Consider the following 16430-nt stretch of genomic DNA (forward strand, 5'->3'; position numbering starts at 1 on the left):
TAGGAGTTTGATGGTGTCCTGTCGTATATTTAAGTCTTTCAGCCATTTTGAGTGTATTTTTGTGCATGGTGTGAGGGTGTGTTCTAGTTTCATTGCTTTGCATGCAGCTGTCCAGGTTTCCCAGCAATGCTTGCTGAATAGACAGACAAAGACAAATACCGTATGATATCACTTATAACTGGAATCTAATATCCAGCACAAATGAACATCTCCACAGAAAGGAAAATCATGGACTTGGAGAAGAGACTTGTGGTTTCCTGATGGGAGGGGGAGGGAGTGGGAGGGATTGGGAGCTTGGGCTTCTCAGACACAACTTAGAATAGATTTACAAGGAGATCCTGCTGAATAGCATTGAGAACTATGTCTAGATACTCATGTTGCAACAGAAGAAAGGGTGGGGGAAAAACTGTGATTGTAATGTATACATGTAAGGATAACCTGACCCCCTTGCTGTACAGTGGGAAAATAAAAATAAAAAAAAAAGAAAATGAAGGATTGAATCAATGGAAACAGAGTATTTTAAGGCAGTGAAACTATTTTGTAAAATACTACAATGGTAGGTTCATGTCATTAGACATTTGTTCTAACCTACAGAGTGTACAAAACAGAACAAACTCTAATGTAAACCATGGACTCTGGGTGATAACGAAGTGCCAATGTAGGGTATCGATTGTAACAAATGCATCACTCTGGTGGAAGATGTTGATAGTGAGAGAGGCTGTGTATAATGAGGGGGAAGAGGATCTATGGGAACACTCTGTACTTAACACTCAACTCAATTTTGCTGTTCACCTAAAACTGCTCTAAAAAATAAAGCTTATTGGAGTTCCAAAAAACAAAAACAAAAACAAAAACAAACAAAAAACCAAAGCCTAATAGTTAACCAATGTACTTATAACACTATGATGTGATCTGTAGTGAAAAACTGTCTATATAATCAACCACTTATGCCAATAAAGTTTGAGCAGTTCAGCGCCCTGAAAGAAGGGACAAAGAGACTGTCTACATTACAAATGCCCACCGTTCATCTCCTTTCGGGATGTATACGCCCTGGCTGCTGGAGCTGGTTGTTGGAGCTGGACTCCGACAATTAGTGTACATAAATGCAAGAGATTTCTGTATATTAAACTTGTATCCTGCCCCTTTGCTGAATTCATGTATTAGTTTTAGTAGTTTTTGTGTGGAATTTTTAGGGTTCTCTAAGAGAGTGTCATGTCAACCAGAAAGCGTGAGAGGTTTATCTCTTCTCTCCCAATTAGGTTAATTCTATTTCTTTTTCTCCTCTGACTCCTGTGGCTATGACTTCATAGTCTATGATAAATAGAGGCATTGAGAGTGAACATCCTTGACTGTTCCTGAATGTAGCAGGAAGGTTTCCAGCTTTTCAATGTGGAGTAATCATATTGTTGGTGAGTTCATAAATAGCCCTTATTATATTGAGATATATTTCCTCTATATCCACTTTGATGAGAGCTTTTATTTGTGAATGGTTGCTGAATTTCATCAAATGCTATTTTGTATCTATCGAGATGATCATGTGATTTTTGACTTTTCTTTTTCTTAATGTGTATGTCACATTGATTTGCCTATGTTGAAGCATCCTTGTGAACCTGGACCAATTCCAACACGAACTGGTGAATCATCTTATGTATTTCTGGATTCAGTTTGCTAATATTTTGTTGAGAGTTTTTGCAGCTATATTCATCGAAGATATTGGTCTATATTTTTTTGGAGTTGATTTTGACTAGTTTTGTTATCATGGTAATGATAGATTCATAGAGTGAATGTGGAAGGGTTCCCTCTTCTTTATTTTGTTGGAATAGATTGAGAAGGATAGGTGTAATTGATTTTTTAATGTTTGGTAGAAATGCCTCTGAAGTCATCTTCTCCTGGACTTTTATTTGCTACAGTTTTTTCTTTTATTTTTTATGACAGATTCTATTTAACTTCTAGTATTGGTCTGCTCATATTGTCTGTTTTCACTGAATCTCAGCAAATTATATATTTCTAGAAGTTTGAATATTTCTTCTGCATTGTGCATTATGTTGGCCTATACATGTTTATAATATACACTTTTGATTTCTTTTTTCCTCTGTAGTATTATTGGTTGTTTTACTTTTTCTTTCATTTCTTATACTTTTTATTTTTATTATTTTTTGTCTTTTTAGGGCTGCACCCACAGCATATGGGGGTTCCCAGGCTAAGAGTCTAATCAGAGCTGTAGCTGCCGGCCTATGCTAGAGCCACAGCAAGGCAGGATTCGAGCCGTGCCTGCAACCTACACCACAGCTCACGGCAACACCGGATCCTTAACTCACTAAGTGAGGCCAGGGATCGAACCCACAAACCTCATGGTTCCTAGTCAGATTCATTAACCACTGAGCCATGATGGGAGCTCCCATTTCTTATTCTTTTTATTTATGTCTTCTCTCATTTCTTCATGGTGAGCCTGCATGAAGTGTGTCAATTTTGTTAATTAAAAAAAAAAAACTATCTCCTTGTTCTTTTGATCTTTTTTAAAGTGTTTTTTTAAATCTCTGTTTTATTTATCTTCACTCTGATCTTTATTAATTCCTTCCTTCAGCTTTCTTTGGGCTTGTTTTTTTTTTCCCTACTATTTCTACATTTTTAGGTGCTCAATTAGGTCATTTACTTGAATTTTTCTTGTTTCTCAGGAAGATGTGCATCACTATGGCTTTCCCTCTTAAAACTGCTTTTTGTTGCATCCTAAATATTTTACAAAACTGTGTTTTCATTTGTCTCATGGTATTTTCTCATTTCCTTTTGATTCCATCATTGACCCATTGATTTTTAATAGCATGTTGTTTAGTCTCAACATGCTTGTTCTCTTCTTTCTGTAGATGATTTCTAGTTTCATACCACAGTTGATAAAAGATGTTGATATAACTCTTCTGGTCTTAAATTTGTGATATCCTTTGTGGTCTATCTTAGAGAATTTTCCATGAATACTTGAAAAAAATGTTTGTATTTTTTTTGAAGGAGTGTCCTGTAGATATCAGTTAAGTCCTACTGGTCTGCTGTATCATTAAGGACCTCTGTTGCCTTATGGATTTTCTGTCTGGACGTCAGTGTGGTGTTAAAATCTCCCACAATTATTGCGTTATTGTCCATTTCTCTTTTTCTCTGCCAGTATTTGATTTATATATTCAGGTTCTCCTCTATTGGGTATGTATATATTAAGGAATATAATATTCTCTTCTTGTATTGATCCCTTTATCATTATATAAAGGCCTTTTTTTTGTCTTTTGATATGGACTTAATTTTAAATCTACTTTGTCTTATACAAGTATGGCTACCCCTACTCTTACTTTTTTTCCATTTATGCAAAATATCTTTTCCTGTCCCCTCATTTTATGTCTGTGTGTATCTTTCACCTTTATGTGAGTCTCTTGTAGGTATAATATTGCAGACTTTTGTATGTTTTAAAAATCCTTTTAGTTACACTGTGTCATTTGATTGGAGCATTTAGTCCATTGACATTTAGATTAACTATTGTATGTATTCAAATGTATGTACTCATGGCCATTTTAACACCTGTTTTCTTTCTTTTCTTTTTCTTTTTCTTTTTTTGGTAGTTCTTCTCTGTTCATTTCTTCTTTTTGTTTTTCCACTTGTGGCTTGGTGATTTTATCTTGTAGCATTCCTAAGTTCATTCACTTTTCATTTTTGTGAATCTATGTATGCTTTTGATTTGTGGTTACCATGAGATTTGTTTATGTTGCCCCATAAATATGTATACTTGTTTTGGCAGAGCCCTTGTTCAGCTGGTAGATGAATTGTGGTGTACTGGTTGTGGTGGCTTTGAAATAGTGTCTACTAAGCACTGATAGCAGCAGCATCCTCCGCACCAGAACCACACTGCAAGCCCAAGCTTTCTCTGCATAGCTATACTGAGTCTTCTCGCAGGGCCAAGCTGGCCCAGATGCTGTGCCATGCAATGTTGTGGAAGGAACAGGGCTGGGATGTTTTCCCCATTCAGATTTGGGAGTACTGTGAGGAAAAAATGGCCAGGGTAGAGCTTCTCCTTACCCTTTTATGGAAGTTCAGCACATATGCACTCTTTGGAAGTAGACCCTCCCTTTCTCCAGTTCTGCTATTCATCTCTGTATTTCTTCCAATAGTCAGGGGTTTGTTTCCTCCATGAAGGACACCAGGACTTTAATTTCCACTCTGTGGCTTTAATCCTTAGCTCTTCAGGGTAAGGATCCATCTCTGAGGACCTTTATTTCCTTTCTGATCTCTCGCAGGGGTAGAGGTCTCAATCCTATGAATTTTTCCCATCCTACCTGGTTATATGCTGAACTCCATGTCCTCTTATTCTACCACCTTGATCTGAGTCTGTAAACTCCCATAATTTTAATTACTATATATTGAATTTATATATATTTAACTTACACAGATTTAACAGGAAATGCTCTTATTATTAACATTTACATTTAAAATGTTAACTAATATATATTAATTAAATACGAAGACAAAATCATTATGAAAAATTTTTATGGATTTAAAAGAAAATAGTTAATGCAAATTATATTTCACCATATTCAACAACTATTTGGTGCTTTACAATGATATTTTTCAGCCTTTTAACAAATCATGAAGTAGGTGATGCCATTACTTTATCTATGTTTCCCTAATGGGGTAGCTCAGACACAGAGAGGTAAAATAACATGCCCTTTAGCCCATAACTCTATAGTAGTTATACGGCAACTTAAATTGATGCTATCTGTGTTCAGACTGCAACCTCTTAACCATTATGATATGGTGGCTTCTTTTTCTGGTTTACGGTTTTTTTTTTTTTAAATATAGCATAGATAGTTTCCCATTATTAAACTACATTTTAATTTTAATATTATAACAAAAGTAGAATTACTGTTCAAGTTATGCTTAGTACATAAAAACTGCCCTTAATATAGAGGCTTAGAACAATAATACCCATGTTATTTTTTGCTGAGAGCTCAGCAGGATGGGGCTGAAGAACGGGTGCTGTGAGACTTCAGGAAAAAAGTTAACATAAAACAAGACACAGAGACATTTATCTTAAGTGAAGGTGGGAACCGGGGAACTCAAGGTCTCAGGGACCAAGGGCACCACCTCAAGAAACCACATTGCTTTTAGGATGAGGTCAAGTGAGGAGGGGACTATGGGTGGAGGATATAGGGTTTGTTTATTATTTTATAAGTTCTTTTATTATTTTAAAAGTCACTTAGCTGGTAGAAGGTTAAGCTTTTATTCTGACCTTTAGGCACATCGCAATCATTATCATTTGAGTTAGCTATATATGCATAGAATTCCAGAGAATCCTCACTGTGCTTCAGCAAATGGCATGCCTATTTGCGGCAACCCTGAGTGCCTAGGTTTGCACTTTGGTTCTCTTTGCTAATGCATATTCTGCTAACAACCACTCATAAACCACTTGGCCATGAGGTTCCTCTTTCTCTTATTACTTAGAGGACATATCATGCTTGTGCAAATGGCGTGCCAGTCTGCACAGGTCCAGCGTGCCTAGAAGAACTCATTATGTCCTCATTCAGCTGACCCTATGAATAGTTTATGCCTTTAGGTCTTTGTTCTTAAGCTTAAGTCATTTACTAGCACTGTGACTGTTTTTCAAGCAGGGAGATAGGATAAAGTAAAGCAGGAAGATGGGGCTTTCAGCAAAGAGGCTAAGAAAATATTGTAGAAACATGTCTCGTGACCAATTTTATCTCTCATAGTTCTGGGTTTTGACTGAGCTCAGCTAGGTGATTCTTGTGGGAAGTTTCTCAGGTGATTACACTCTTGTGGTGGCTGGGTTTGTAATCTTCAAGGAGATACCTGGTAATTGGTTGGAGAAGACTCAATTGGATGGGGACTGGAACTGCTGGGATGTTTTAGGCATATCTATGTATCTCTCCATCAAATGGTCATTTATTCTTAGAGACTTTGGGTATGGTACAGTGCTCCATAGCAAGTAGGAAAATAGGAGAGAGATAAGGAGGCAGATAGACTGACATACAGACAGAATGTGTTGCATTTTGTAACCGAGGCTTGGAGGTTAAGCTGAAACATTTGTGAGACAGTAAGAAGACTTAGTGAAGTTCAAGTGAGAGAAATTACTTGAAAGGGAGAGCTGTCAAAGAATTTATAGTCATGTCTCAGAAACATTAGAAAAGTAACTACTTGAAGTAAACTAGCAGAGGTCCCCAATCTATTGAAAAACTCATTAAATATTCACATGAAAACCACAGTAAAGGTGTTAAAATTTTTGAGTTAAGATTTTGAAAACTATTAAAAATTTAATTGTGTTATATTTATTTAAAATAGTTGAAATACAGAGTAGGGTTCCTAAAAGTTGTTCCCAGTTTGATATATCTGATAGCATGCCAGATTTCCAGCCAATTCCATTTTTGTCTGAATGAAACTAACATATTGATAACATGATATGAAATTCTTAGCACTTAATATCTTGAATCAATATGTTTATTTCACTAGCTATTTAAAATCACAATATTAATACATGAAAACATTATTGTGAAAGGTCAAATAATAAAGTATATAGAATAAAAACAAATTTTTATCATTGGAAATTCAGTGTATTCTTTAAGATTATTTCCTCTGTGGTATACAAATTTACAATATGTAATTTTATTTCCAATGAAGAGTGCCATGCTTATTTTTTTGTAATTTTGGGAACATTGTCTTTATTTAATAATGTGACATGGAGATCATTCAAAGATATTGCCCATAATCTTCACTTTTTTTCCCCAAGGAAAAAAGAGGATGTGTGTTCATTTACTGGTAGCCTTTTAAGTGCTAGTGGAATATTGGGAATATAATTATGAACACGCACAATACTTTCTGCATGACAGATTCCTAGATGTAGAGTTTCAATATCAAACACATTTAAGAGTTCCTGTCATGGCTCAGTGGTTAACGAATCTGACTAGGAACCATGAGGTTGCGGGTTCGATCCCTGGCCTTGCTCAGTGGGTTAGGGATCCAGCGTTGCCATGAGCTGTGGTGTAGGTTGCAGACGCGGCTTGGATGCCCCATTGCTGTGGCTCTGGCATAGGCTGGTGGCTATAGCTCTGATTTGACCCCTAGCCTGGGAACTTCCATATGCCATGGGAGTGGCCCTAGAAATGGCAAAAAGACAAAAAAAAAAAAATACCGTGTTTAAATTTTATTAAAAGGTTATTTCCACATTATAATTCCAGAAGAATTGTACTACCAGATTATTAGCTCTGCAAATCATCAGTAGGAAAATAATTTATTGACTTAATTTCCATTTCCCAGAGTACCAGTGAGGTTCGTTACCTTTTATATGTCACTGGCCATTTCACTTCTGTGAATTTCCTTCTCACAACCTTCATTTACTTTCATATTGGACTGTTTTTTTTTGTTTGAGATTTGTAGTAATTCTCACTGTACAAAGACTACCAATCCTTTTTCTGTTACAAGTATTGCAAGATAGATTTGAGGAAAGTTTTTTAAGCCTGAATGTGTGATTTAACAATTTTATCTACTACGGCCTCATATTTAGTTCAATTTTTCTTTAAAAATTTGTCAGATATCTAGAGGGTTTATGCAGGTAATGAGTTAAACTGGATAAAAGCAATGGCTTGCCCAGGCTTTGGATACGAAGTAATGCTGAGGCTGGATGCAGAGTTAACACCAAGAAGTGTTTAGAGATCTCACAAATAAAATAAAAGGGTGACTCTTTTTACATAAATCCAATTATTGAACAATTTCTCTGGCAAGTTAAAACTATAAAATTCTGCACCAAAATGAAGTTAAAAATTCTAAATATCTACAAAAAATATGGATACTGTGAGTCTACTTGTTACTATTCTTGTATCTATGCACAACGTGTGAAACATAGTTAAATTCAATAATTTCTTTTCATGTAACTTTTGAATTAAAATAAAAAATTTCAATATACACCCATGTAGTTTTTTTAATTGATTTTTTTTCATCAGTTTTCCTCTTGGCATGATATACGTCTAATTCTTAAACAGGCAGAAAGCCCCATGTAAACCAGTTTTGATCTGAGATGCTTAATTGTGAGAAGTCATTTTCTCACAGGAGGTTGGGAACTTTATCATACCTCCTTCCTGGTGGAATAAACTGAAGAGTTCCATCTATTGGGCCATACCTGCTTCTGTCCTCAGATACAGCTACTCCCTTTTTGCCTTCTTTCCTGTTTTAGAAAATTTCTGGCAGCAAAACAGACAACACTTTGTAAGGACAAATACAGCAGTTGCTACACAAACCAACAGGAACCCAATCACATCCAGAGAATGGTACTGGTACCAGGTGAGGCTGTGGGCTGCTGGCCGCAGGTGCTTGGCTCCTTTGTGACGCATGACAAACTCGATCCAGAAGACCGCCCGGTCCAGGGGCTTTACAGGCTGATCATGTTGAATGGTTGATAACCACATCACATTCTCTTTGTAGCTGAAGGAAAAGCAAAGGGACATAGATTTATAGATTGAACATAGATGATAAATATATGAAAATTTCATGTAGATGGTAAAAATGAATGTCATATATAGAGTGGAAGAAAAATATATTTTTCTTTTCTGAGGTAATTGTTGAGATCTTAGCTTATGGCCTAGAATTTGTTAAATGTACAGCATTTCAAGTCATAAAGAAAATAGGGAAAATGGGAGAGGATAAGAATTTGTAAGCTAAAAAATGGAATGATTTAAGTCCCAAACGGGGGTTAAAAAAAAAAAAAGAAATTCATGATTTGTTTGTTCAAAGCTTGGATTATTTACTAATGAATTAATACCCGTTTAACAAATTTTAAAATACTACCATAATCCAGAGATAGGAGGTAAATCCATGATGAAGTTCAGAGACATGTCCAGGTGGGGCTATTCAGGAGTTTATTTTGACCTTATATTAGTGAAGAAGTGGTTAAAAGTGTGTAAGTCTTGGTTTGATTTGTGACTCTGACACTTACCTTGTTATCTGCCTCTTTATTCTTTCTGTTCTTCAATTTTTCATTGTTAAATGGAATGGATAGGAGTACTATTTTATCTGACTGTTTTGTGGAATAATAATTTATTCTTAGAAGTATTCCTAGCATACAGTAGATTCTCAGGAAATGTTTGTTGTAGAGTGATTGTTTTTCTTATTAGTTACTTTAGAACATGAAGAACACTCAACATTTCACTTTCAAGCATTGCAGTTATATCAGGAGCCATAAGGCTGCTCCAGTAAAGAAAGCAAAGCCACAGTCGGCACCTGCATTAGGCTTGTCTGGTTAGCAGAGCTACAGACAAGCTGAAGAAAGAAGAAGGATTACAGATGCGTGAGGCTTGTCTGGTTAGCAGAGCTACAGACAAGCTGAAGAAAGAAGAAGGATTGCAGAGCAATCCCTTGAAAGACATCGGCTCCAGGAAAATAAAAATGATATCCCCTAAAAAATATGTTAATCTATTTTTCTGTGTTTATCCTTCTTTTTCTATCTCCTATTCACAGCTTTCTTACAGTTAAAGATTTGCCCTGGGTACGTAAAACACTTGAACCAAAACAGAATGAAGTTATTTAAACAATGTAATGGAAAAAGCCTTTGTTTTGGAGTAACAATTTATGGCACCTATTTTGTGAGAGTATACAGGGGAAACTTATGATTTCAGTCCCTTTACTTAAAAAGAAGTTTGGGGCTGGGAAAATGTTGTTTGGCCTATAAATTGCTATTTTCTATAATAGATATATTTTTTAACAGTGTCACTTGTAACTTTCATCCCTTGTGGGGGCATTTGTTAATTTTGGGGTATAATACTCCTTTCTATTGAAATTGGTGGTTTGGAACTTACGTAAATCAGCACAATAGGTTAAATGCTTAGCTTGCTGGCGCCAAATAAATCGTGGTTTTAAGAATGTCATGAGCCCAAGGCTTTCATGAGTTTTGTTAACTACATACACCTTTAGTTAAAGAATGTTAGGTATCATAGTTTATTACTTATTAAAGCTTTGTTCTTAATATAGAATAGAATAGCTACTGTTGTTGACCTTTTAAGAAAAATACGGTGTGAAACTTTAAGTTTGTAATCTTGAAGGAAAATCTAAAGTTGAAAGGAACATGTTTTAACTAACCTTTTTTTTTTAGTATCTCAGGTGGAGGGAACAAAAGGGCTTTAAATCAAATGTTAATGTCAAATCTTACACAAAACCTAATTGTTATAGGGCATAAAAACTGATGCTTTTCATTTAATAAATTGGGTCATCTGCAGCATGCAGCTGAGGAGTTGGCTCCAATTCTTTCCACGCCGTTTGTAGCCCATCCTCTCCTTTGGCACTCCCTGGCTGCTGGGGCTGGACCTCGGCACAGTTACCTTTGTTTCTACCTTTGAAATGATGATGGACTAACAGACAAGGAAGAAGGAGGGAAAAAAATGGGTCAAGAAGTCTAAAGCACAAAGTGCTGAAGCACGGCACCATGGCAATAACAATACAGGGAACTTCCCTCCCTGTTCTTAAAACACATAGGAGCAGCACTGGGTTTTGAGAGGCTGCCGGCAATCTTGAATTCTTTTTGTAAATGCAATAGAGTAAGACTACAGATGAAGAAGTTAACATGTTCATGATGTGTAGCATATCATGAACATTCAGTATATAGCAGCTAATAAATTATCTTCCTTTTGACACCAGCTTTATGTTATTATTTAAAATGTATAAAGACACTAGAGAATTATCCATTTCTATAAAATGACCAAATGGAAGTTTTACTTGTTAGGAAAGAAGAAAATGTGTTTCTTTATCTGCTCATTTTGGACAACAATTGTGCTACAATTAAAATTAAATAACACTGCTTTAAAACACAAATGTAGGGAGTTCCCATTGTGGCTCAGTGGTTAACGAATCTGACTAGGTTCAATTCCTGGCCTTGCTCAGTGGGTTAAGGATCCAGCATTGCTGTGAGCTGTGGGGTAGGCTGGAGGCTACAGCTCCGATTCGACCCCCAGCCTGGGAACCTCCATATGCCTTGGGAGCAGCCCTAGAAAAGACAAAAAAGACCCCAATAAATAAATAAATAAATAAATAAATAAATGAAATAAAACACAAATATACACTGTGCTATAATTACCAACACATTCTCCCCAATTTTTTTTTTTACCAAGTCATTATGGAAAAAAAGGGGGAAAATATATACATCATAATTATGATAGTTACAGTAATTGTCTTACTGAAATTAATGTACATAAGGAAAAGATTTCAAAATGGTTTCAAAAATTGGGCTCTCTGGAATTCCCATTGTGGCTCAGTAGGTTAAGAATCTGCCTTGTATCCATGAGGATTCAAGTTCAATCCCCGGCCTTGCTCAGTGGGTTAAGTATCTAGCATTGCCATGAGCTATGGTGTAGGTCACAGACCTGGCTGGGATCTGGCGTGGCTGTGACTGTGGCATAGGCCAGCAGCTATAGCTCCAATTCAACCCCTAACCTGGGAATTTCTATATGCTGTTGGTATAGCCCCAAAAAGACCAAAAAAAAAAAAGATCTTCCAAATAAGACAAAGGCAAGTACAACCAAAAGAGCTCAGAGTATATGTAGAATTAAAATCAGTATCTACATAGTTGTAATAGGCAAAATAGAAGGTTCTAGTTGTTTACCAGTTAAAAGTAATGGGATCAAAATATTAGCATAGACTCATAGGCACAGAAAAGTATTAACAGTGGAGTGGGGGGGAGAAATGTAGGGGTGGGAAAGTGGGAGGCATGAGCTACTGAGTATAATCTAGGCTCAAGGATGTATTGTACAACACTGGGAATATAGCTGATATTTTGTAATAACTGTAAATGGAAAGTAACATTTAAAAACTGTGAAAAAAAATCAAAAATTAAAAACTAGGAATAACCCAATATATCTCTTCCAAGTCAATTGCCTTTATTTTTGAGTTCTTCCAAATAAGAAATAATCACAATCAGGAATTCCTGTCGTGGTGCAGCAGAAACAAATTCAACAAGGAACCATGAAGTTGCAGGTTCGATCCCTGGCCTTAGTGGGTTAAGGATCTGGTGTTGCCATGAGCTGTGGTGTAGGTCGCAGACACAGCTTGGATCTGGAATTGCTGTGGCTGTGGTATAGGCTGGCAGCTGCAGCACTGATTTGACCCCTAGGCTGGGAACGTCCATAGGCCATGGGTGCAGCCCTGAAAAGACAAAGGACAAAAAAAGAAAAGAAATAATCACAATCGAAAGACATAAACATCTATTTCCACTTATAAGTAGTTATAATACATAGTCGTAATTGGGTAAATTGGAAAATCCTAGCTGTTTATCATTTATCAGAGATGGGTCAAAATATTAGCAATGCAACTTTGGGATGTTAAATGTAATGGGAATTTGTCGTTGATTAGGTCATTCAGGTTTACTGAAAATAAACCATCTTAGAAGAGTTTAAAACATTTGAGGAGTTCACATGCTGGAAATTCACAACTGTGCAAATGTGTATTTATAACATTCATGGTTCCCTACTTTAACTTTGTTCTCAAAGCTTCCTCTTAATTGTTTTGTAACCATTTCAGTGATTCTTCTCATGCTAATGGTTAGCTCTCAAAATTTTTCCACCATCCTTAAATCTCTGATAAAACTTTCCCCAACATCACCCAAAACCCTTAATGTGACTTCAAAATGAGTTACCAATAACTGTTTTCAAAGCATTGAACAAACCTCACTCCTTATGTGTTTATGTCAAGACTCATTGCTGCCTCCTTGGTCTTCATATGAAAACTTATCTAGAAATAGGATCTAGTGGAAAAAATTTATACTCACGAAGGATTATTAATGACTTGCTTCAAGGCATTGACCAAATCTGTTCTTGACATTGTTTCCATGTCCAGTCTGATAGCTGCTCCCTTGGCCATCATGTGAGCGATGTTATCAGGCTGATCAGCAAACAGAGGAATGCCCACCATAGGGACCCCATGGTAGATGGCCTCATAAATGCCATTGGTGCCACCATGAGTTATGAAAGCTTTGGTTTTTGGATGACCTAAGATTGAGTGAATTTCAAGAGAAGTATTAATTTTAAGTCTTAGAAATGAAATGAGCAATAAGCATTAAGAGGCACTAAAGAAGCATGTCTTTTAGATAACAGATGATTATATACATGAAACTGCATTTCAAATGCTTTCAGAACTCAGAGCAAGAAGGAAAGAAGTGCTGTGTCACTTGAATTTCACAGATGAGTCCAAGATTGTCATGTGAACAGCTTGAAAGAACCTCCTGGGTAAAAGAAAGCACATGTGCACAGCAGGGGGGAGATCATGCCAGAAGTGCCTGCTCTTCAAGTAGGAAGTCATTGAATCTGATGGGAAGGGCGTCAAGGCAACAGGAAAAGCATAAAGGTAGTGATGCTGGAACCAGAGGAAAGAAAAGCTACATTGATGCTATCATGAAAAAAGCTATCATGAAACCATGTTATCACTTCCTAAAAATGTTTTCGGATGTTTTCATTCAGGAAATGGACATTCACCGGTAATGAAGAAGGACCTGTTGTTTTGCAGTAGCATTTAAAATAACTCTAGAGAGGGAGAAAGATTGCTGTAAGGACAGAAATCAGAGACAGAAAAACAATCCACAAATTTATTGAAAATTTCACTTTGAGAAAAATTATAGTCAGAATAAAGATAGTTGGATTCTGGCCATAAGAAACATGACCTTCTCTAATAAAAGGAACACTTAGATTTTCTTATTTCCCCTTCCTGGGTGGAAATAAAAGTAAATAAGCAAAGTTTTCTTTTGGAGTTTCTCAGGAGTAAATGCTTGATTGATTTGTTTCCTGTTGAAGTATTATCACTCCCCTCCGCTGTTACTCGTGTTTTCAGTGTTTATTCTTCTAAGTCTTACCAAGAAGGTCGTTCTGGGGGATCCAGTCATACAGCCGAGTATTGGGTCCTAAGGTATCTGGTTTCTTGCCATCGTATCTCCACAGAACCTGTTAGGGTAAAGAAAATAGCTTATTCCATGGTTTGAACTAAAAAGTTATAGCAAGAGAGTTCCAGAGAGATTGAGACGTCTAATTAAAAGCCTTCCATGCGACAGGTAAAGGAACAAGGGCAAGAGATCTCAAGTAAGGCGAATTACTAACACACTGACAAAATAAGAATACCCACATGTGATGTACTCATTTTTAGGTTCAATCAGGTATGGACTACAATCATCACATCTCACACAGGACGGATGACACGGTCAAATGAGATTTTTCAATGACAAATCCAAACATTTAAGAAACTGTTAGCTGGTCTTGTTTGTAGTGCAAAAAGACAGTGGCAACTTATGAATAAACTACATATTTATTTTGCTTTATTTTGTACTTAGCTTACAAATTTGATATTTCCTGATTTGTTTCATTTGACTCTTATAGAAGAGAATTTGCTTATATCCACTTGTTAATATACCTTAGTTCATTAGAGTTTTACATCTTTTGATATACAAAGAGAAAAACATATGCAATCAGCCACTTTGGAGAAATAAATATTTTGCTTATTTATAATTTATTAGTGGTCTGTTAATTAATGCTGAGTGGGGAATGTGTCTCCTTACACTACAAATTGTTAAGCACTATTTCTGAGAAAAACGACACTTAGCAGGTTTTTTGTTTGTTTTTTGGTCTTTTTAGAGCTGCATCATGACACATGGAAGTTTTCAGGCTAGGGGTCAAATTGGAGCTACGGCTGCCAGCCACAGCCACAGCAATGTAGGATCCAAGCCGCATCTGTGATTTATACCACAACTCACTGCAAACCAACAACCATAACCCACTGAGCGGGGCCAGGGATCCAACTTGAGTCCTCATGGATACTAGTCAGGTTTGTTACCACAGAGACAGAATGGGAACTCCACAATTGGCAATTTTTGGCATGAATTGAGAGTATTACCATTGTGGTTAGACTTGGAAACTGTTTAAATTTAGAAAAGAAAAGGGTCTTGGTAATCTGCAAGTAAAAAGTAATGCTGTTGAAAAAGTTCCAAGAGTGTGATGCTAACATTTATACAACTGACTCTGAGCACTTTAACAATGAAGCACAAAGCATTGAAAGCTTTGACAAAAGTGGTTTTTATTCCCAGTACCAAAAAGAGGAACAATTTTGGAGTGTCAAGGAAGTCTCAAAAACGGGATTATAATTTTCTAGTGTTTTACTTTTGTCATTGAATGTAAAATAGCTTTAGGTTCTCAGCAAGAAATTAGCATAGGAAATTGACATGAGTACAATATCAGATAGCAGTCTATAAAAGTAGTTCACAAATATCCAAAGACCCCAGGTATATTTTATACATTAGAAAATAAGTTGCTGCCACATTTTGTGGAGAAGGAGGCAGCTGAACCTCTTTTATGCTCCTCTTCTTCGTGCTGGACTTCTTATCATCCCTTCTCCTTCCTCAATGAGTAGGGGTACTCTGATGGGTTAGAAGCTGAGTTTATTAAGGACCAGACTTTACAATGCACAGGGCTCACCCTAAGGGCAAGACCCCATCTTCATCTTTCTTTTATGCTTCAGACATTGGCAGGACCCAGTCAACCAGGGCAGGCTGATGTTTCTCTTTCTCTAAATCACTGTGGCTGCAGGGGTACCTGGAGGGAGCTTGGTGTGCCCTGGCCATCCTTTCTCTGACTAGCACCCTGAAAACCACACTGACTGGGTCTGTTCTAAAATTTAGGGAAGTAGAAGGGGCCAGGATTATCTGGCAAGTACAAACTACATGTCACAGTACAGACTTTTATCAATATTGCTTAACATTATTGTGCTATCACTCTTACTGTTAAAATTTAACTCCTCAGAACATCTCTTTGTGAACCATGTCCTCAGGAGTCCTTCAAGGAAAAGGAGCAAATGACAAGGCAGAATTTGTTGATTTCTTTCCCTGTCCACAATCCCATTATAATATCAAAATTCACAATATGTCTCGAATAATTTTTTTGATTACTATGTTAATCTAAAATAAGTGTCAGGAGAGGACAAGATGGCAGAGGAGTAGGAAGACACGCTCGCCCTCTCCCACAAACACAACAAAAAAAGTACATCTACAGAATAAATGACTTGCACAGAACAGCAACCAATTGCTGGCAGAGGAACCTAAACTCCAATAACGGCAAGAAATTCGTGACATTATTGGGCAGAACAGGAGAAAAGAGGAGAGTGAGAGAAGGCGAATCCGAGCGAGACGGGGGCTCCCGAAAGGGAACTGCAGAGGAGAAAGGGATCCCGCACCCTGGAAAGTCACCTACACGGGGGAAAGATCAAACGAACCGGAGGAATCTCCAGATGCAGAGAAGAGTGTAGCAGTAAGTTGGAGTACGGAAAAGCCGATCAAGAACCCAACGGACCATCTGAACTACGGGCACAGTCACCAAAAATTGAGACGCCTGGGTGGGGGCTGGGCACCGAGACCTCGCCGCCGAAGGTTAGTCCCC

At 37.0% G+C, this 16430-nt stretch overlaps 1 pseudogene; it reads right to left on the reverse strand.

The window, feature by feature from the left end:
* The window catches only part of LOC100515560, a 32036-nt pseudogene continuing 23786 nt past the window's right edge, over window positions 8181-16430 (reverse strand).

Source organism: Sus scrofa, chromosome 8, assembly GCF_000003025.6.
Source record: "Sus scrofa isolate TJ Tabasco breed Duroc chromosome 8, Sscrofa11.1, whole genome shotgun sequence".
Classification (NCBI taxonomy): domain Eukaryota; kingdom Metazoa; phylum Chordata; class Mammalia; order Artiodactyla; family Suidae; genus Sus; species Sus scrofa.